This window comes from Piliocolobus tephrosceles, chromosome 1 (assembly GCF_002776525.5).
Source record: "Piliocolobus tephrosceles isolate RC106 chromosome 1, ASM277652v3, whole genome shotgun sequence".
NCBI classification, from domain to species: Eukaryota; Metazoa; Chordata; class Mammalia; order Primates; family Cercopithecidae; genus Piliocolobus; species Piliocolobus tephrosceles.
The window spans coordinates 171,899,630-171,905,629 of NC_045434.1; the positions used below are offsets into that span (position 1 = coordinate 171,899,630).

General features: G+C 37.8%; 1 pseudogene; it reads left to right on the top strand.

Moving 5' to 3' along the window:
• The first annotated feature begins 4,774 nt into the window (after window positions 1-4,774).
• LOC111522827 lies at window positions 4,775-5,695 on the top strand (annotated as a pseudogene).
• Window positions 5,696-6,000: the final 305 nt, after the last annotated feature.

Genomic DNA, 6,000 nt, shown 5'->3' on the forward strand with positions numbered 1-6,000 from the left:
GTATTATACGTTTCAAAATTGATGTTCTCATCACAGAAATGTATTTGAACTGCCGGGCATGGTGGCTCACGCCTGTAATCGCAGCACTTTGGGAGGCCAAGGCAGGAGGATCACCTGAGGTCAGGAGTTCAAGACTAGCCTGGCCAAAATGGAGAACCTGTGTCTCTACTAAAAACACAAAATTAGCTGGGCGTAATGGCGAATGCCTGTAATCCCAGCTACTCAGGAGGCTGAGGTGGGAGAATCGCTTGAACCCAGGAGGCGGAGGTTGTGGTGAGCTGAGATCTCACCATTACACTCCAGCCTGGGCAACAGGAGCGAAACTCCATCTCGAAAAAAAAAAAAAATAAAAGAAATGTATTTGAAATTTGAAGTACTAGGTATGTTAACTAGCTTGATTTAATTATTCTACATTGTATTCACAATTTATGACATCACTTTGTAACCCGTAAATGTATACAATTATAAATTGTCAATTTATAATAAAAAATTTTTGTTGCATCTTTTTAGGAAAAAACATTATCCATTCTTTTCAATCTCTCCTCATCTATAAAATGTGCTGCCAAATGTAGTTATAACAGTGAAACAGACTATACCAGGCAAATTAAGCTGTGTGCACAGTAAGGATAATTTATTTTTATTTTTTTATTTAACTTTTAAGTTCAGGGATACATGTGTGCAGGTTTTTTATACAGGTAAACTCGTGGCACAGGGGTTTGGTGTACAGATTATTTCATCACCCAGGTACTCAGCCTACTACCCAATAGTTATTTTTTCTGCTCCTCTCCCTCCTCCCAACCTCCACCCTCTGGTAAGCCCCAGTGTCTGTTGTTTCCCTCTTTGTGTCCATGTGGTCTCATCATTTAGCTCCTACTTATAGGTGAGAACATGCGGTATTTGGTTTTCTGTTCCTGAGTTAGTTTGCTAAGGATAATGGCCTCCAGCTCCATCTATGTTCCTGCAAAGGACATGATTTCATTCTTTTTATGGCTGCGTAGTGTTCCATGGCATATATGAACCACATTTTCTTTGTCCAGTCTTCTGTTGATGGGCATTTAGGTTGATTCCATGTATTTGCTATTGTGAATAGTGTTGCAATGAACCTATGCATGCATGCATGTCTTTACGATAGAATGACTTATATTCTTTTGGGTATATACCCAGTAATGGGATTGCTGGGTCGAATGGTATTTCTGTCTTTAGGTTTTTGAGGAATCGCTACACTGTCTCCCACAATGAACTAATTTACACTCCCATCAATATGTAAATGTGTTCCCTTTTCTCCACAACCATGCCAGCATCTGTTGTTTTTTGACTTTTTAATAATGGCCATTCTGACTGTTGTGAGATGCTATCTCACTGTGGTTTTGATTTGCATTTCTCTAATGATCAGAGATGTTGAGCTTTTTTTCATATGACTGTTGGCCACATGTATGTCTTCTTTTGAAAAGTGTTCATGTCGTTTGCCCACTTTAATGGGGTTGTTTGTTGTTATTTGTAAATTTGGTTAAGTTCCTGATAGATGCTATTGTGGATAGCATTATTGTGGATTGCATTATTGTCGATATTATACCTTTGTCAGATGCATAGCTTATAAAAATTTTCTCCCATTTTATAGGTTGTCTGTTCACTCCGTTGCTAGTTTCCGTTGCTGTCCAGAAGCTTGTTAATAAAAATAGATACCATTTGTCAATTTTTGCTTTTGTTGCAATTGCTTTTGGTGTCTTCATCATGAAATCTAACTCCAGAATGGTATTACCTAGGTTGTCTTCCAGGGATTTTATAGTTTTAAGTTTTCCATTTAAGTCTTTAATTCATCTTGAGTTAATTTTTGCATATGGTATAAGGAAAGGGTCCAATCTCAATTTTCTGCATATGGGTAGATAGTTATCCCAGCACCATTTGTTGAACAGGGAATCCTTTCCCCATTGCTTATTTTTGTCAGCTTTGTTAAAGATCAGATAGTTGTAGCTGTGTGGCCTTATTTCTGGGCTCTGGGTTCTATTCCATTACTCTATGTGTCTGTTTTTGTACCAGTGCTGTGTTGCTTTGATTACTGTAACCCTGTAGTATAGTTTGAGTGGAGTTTGTTTGTCTTAGCTCTTCAGGCTTTTTTTTTAATGGTTCCATATGAATTTTAAAATAGTTTTTTTTGAATTCTGTGAAAAATATCAACGATAGTTTAATAGGAATAGCATTGAATGTATGAATTGCTTTGGGCAGTATGGCCATTTTAATGATATGTATTCTTTCTATTCGTGAGCATGGAATGTTTTTCCATTTGTTTGTGCCATCTCTAATTTTTTTGAGCAGTGTTTTATAGTTCTCTTTGTAAAGATTGTTCACCTCCCTGGTCAGCTGTACTCCTAGGTAGTTTATAATTTTTCATGGCAATTGTGAATGGGATTGTGTTCCTAATTTGGCTCTCGGTTTGGCTGTTATTGATGTATAGGAATGTTAGTGATTTTTGCACATTGATTTTGTATTGTGAGACTTTGCTGAAGTTGTTTATCTGCTTAAGGAGCTTTTGGACTGAGACTATGGGGTTTTCTAGATATAGGATTATGTTGTCTGCAAACAGAGATAGTTTGACTTCTTCTCTTCTTATTTGGATGCCCTTTATTTCTTCCTCTTGCCTGATTGCCCAGCCCAGGACTTCCAATACTATGTTGAATAGGAGTGGTGAGAGAGGGCATCCTTGTCTTGTGCTGATTTTCAAGGGAAATGCTTCCAGCTTTTGCCCATTCAGTATGATGTTGGCTGTGGGTTTGTCATAGATGGCTCTCATTATTTTGAGATATATTCCTTCAATATCTAGTTTATTGAGAGTTTTTAACATGAAGGGTGTTGAATTTTATTGAAAGCATTTTCTGCATCTATTGAGATAATCATGTGGTTTTTGTTTTTACTGTGTTTATGTGATGAATCACATTTATTGATTTGTGTATGTTGAACCAAACTTGCATCCCAGAGATGAAGCCTACTTGATTGTGGCAGATTAGCTTTTCGATGTGCTATTGGATTCAGTTTGCCAGTATTTTGTTGAGGACTTTTGCATCAATATTCACCAAGGATATTACTGGCCTAAAGTGGGTATTTTTGTTTTGTTTTGTTTTTTGTTTTCATGTCTCTACCAGGTTTTACTATCAGGATGATGCTGAACTCATAGAATGAGTTAGGGAGGATTCTCTCCTCCTCAATTTTTTGTGATACTTTCAGCAGGAATGGTACCAGCTCTTCTTTGTACATGAGGTAGCATTCGGCTGTGAATCCATCTGGTCTTGGGCTTTTTTTGGTTGTTAAGCTATTATTGACAATTTCAGAGCTCATTATTGGTCTGTGCAGGGATTCAATTTCTTCCTGCTTCAGTCTTGGTAGAGTATATGTGTCTAGGAATTCACCAATTTCTCCTAGATGTTCTAGTTTACGTGCCTAGAGATTTTTGTACTATCCTGGCAGTTGTTTGTATTTCTGTGGGGTCAGTGTTAATACCCCTTTTGTTGTTTCCAATTGTGTTTATTTGAATCTTCTCTCTTTCTTCTTTATTAGTCTAGTTAGTGGTCTATTTTATTAATTTTTTTCAAAAGATCAGCTTCAGGGTTTGTTGATCTTTTGAATGATTTCTTGTGTCTCAATGTCTTTCATTTCAGCCCTGATTTTGGTTATTTCCTGTCTTCTGCCAGCTTTGGGATTTGTTTGCTCTTGGCTCTCTAGTTCTTTTAGTTGTGATGTTAGATTAATGTTGACTTTCGAAATACAGTCATACCTTCAAAATATTGTGGATTCAGTTTCAGATGACTGCAATAAAGTGAATTCATAATAAAGCAAGTCACACAAATTTTGGTTTCTCAGTGTGTATAAAAGTTATGTTTATACTATACCATAGTCTATTAAGTATACACTAGCATTATATCGAAAGCAATAATGTACATACCTTAATTGAAAATACTTTATTGCTAAAAAATGCTGGTGATCAGCTAAGCCTTCAGCGAGTCATAATTTTTTTGCTGGTGGAGCGTCTTGCTTCAGTACTGATGGCTGCTGACTTATCAGGTTGGTGATTGCTGAAAGTTGAGGTGGTTGTGGTCATTTCTTAAAATAAGACAAAAATTTTTGTGAAGAGCCAGAATCAGCCTTGGGTAATGTATAGTAAATCTCAGTCTTGAAGTCTGGCACATAAAAAATGTGGAGAAGACTTTTGGCTATGCCACACAAAAAGAATGGATATTTACATGGAAAAAAGAATCAAACTTTGAAGAAGAATCCCAGGAGAAATGACAAAAGATGCCAGAATAAATAAAAAGATTATACTTGAATGACTTGATCATTTCTACCAAGAGCTATAGACTCATTTTAAAGCAATGACTCAAATAATGTCAATATTTGCTATCATTCAACCATATTATCTGCTTTTCAGAATAAAATGTAGGGTTTGTTTGTTCATTTGTTTTTGTGTTGAATTGTGAAAATTCCTTAGTGGAAATTTTCAACTCTGGAGACCACTGAAATCCACTAGAACTCATCCCCCTAAAACAAAGTAATGTACAGTATTATCATATTTGGAACTTGTGAAATTGGTTTTTAGGAATTTTTGACAAACCCTTTATATATGGGTTGCTTCCTGTAAAAGAAACTTTTCACAGAGTGGAGAGAGTGAGGAGGCCGCTCTCACAGCTGTTACAGTACATTGAGCTCCACAGAGAGCGCCGGGGCAAGTGGGAGCCAGATGGACACTGGGTGACTCTGTGCCTCGCTGAGGAAAAAATAACTACATATGGGCAAAGGAGATCCTAAGAAGCCAAGAGGCAAAATGCTGTCGTATGCATTTCCTGTGCAAACTTGTGAGAAGGAGCATAAGAAGCTTCAGTCAACTTCTCAGAGTTTTCTAAGAAGTGCTCAGAGAGAGGCCAGGTGCGGTGGCTCATGCCTGTAATCCCAGCACTTTGGGAGGCCGAGGCAGGCAGATCACTTGATGTCAGCAGTTCAAGACTAGCCTGGTCAACATGGTGGAACCCTGTCTCTACTAAAAATCCAAATATTAGCCAGGCTTGGTGGCGGTTGTCTGTAATCCTAGCTCCTCGGGAGGCTGAGGCAAGAGAATCGCTTGAACCCAGGAGGCAGAGGCTGCAGTGAGTGAGCCAAGACCTCACCACTGGGTTCCACCCTGGACGACAGAGAGACTCTGTCTCAGAAAAAATAAAAAAAAAGTGCTCAGCGAGGTGGAAGACCATGTCTGCTAAAGAGAAAGGAAAATTTGAAGATATGGCAAAGGCAAACAAGGCCCGTTATGAAAGAGAAATGAAAATCTATATCCCCCCTAAAAGGAAGACAAAAAAGAAGTTCAAGTCCAATGCACCCAAGAGGACTCCTGCAGCCTGTTTCGTGTTCTGTTCTGAGTGTCGCCCCCAAATCAAAGAACATCTTGGCCTGTCCATTGGTGATATTGCAAAGAAACTGGGAGACATGTGGAATAGCACTGCTGCAAATGACAAGCGGCCCTATGAAAAGAAGGCTGTGAGGCTGAAGGAAAAATACGAAAAAGATCTTGCTGCATATTGAACTAAAGGAAGGCCTGATGCAGCAAAAAAAGGGAGTCATCAAGGCTGAAAAGAGCAAGAGGAAGAAGGAAGGGGAGGAAGATGAAGAGGATCAGGAGGAGGAGGAAGATGAAGGTGAAGAAGATGATGATGAATAAGTTGATTCTAGTGCAGTTTTTTTTTCTTGTCTAAAAAGCATTTAACCCCTCTGTACACAGCTCACTCCTTTTAAAGAAAAAAAAAGTGAAATATGAGACTTTAACGTAATGTAAGGCTTTAATTATCTTTAAAGTGTTTATGTTTTCCCTTTTGATCTTGTAATTTTTATTTAGTATTATTTTATAACGTCATACTTACACATAGAGTTCAACAAAAGAACTGTCACTGTCTGCATTTCTATTTATGTAATTTTTCCCACTATTTTCATTTTATTTCATAATAATTTATGAACCTAATTTTTCAT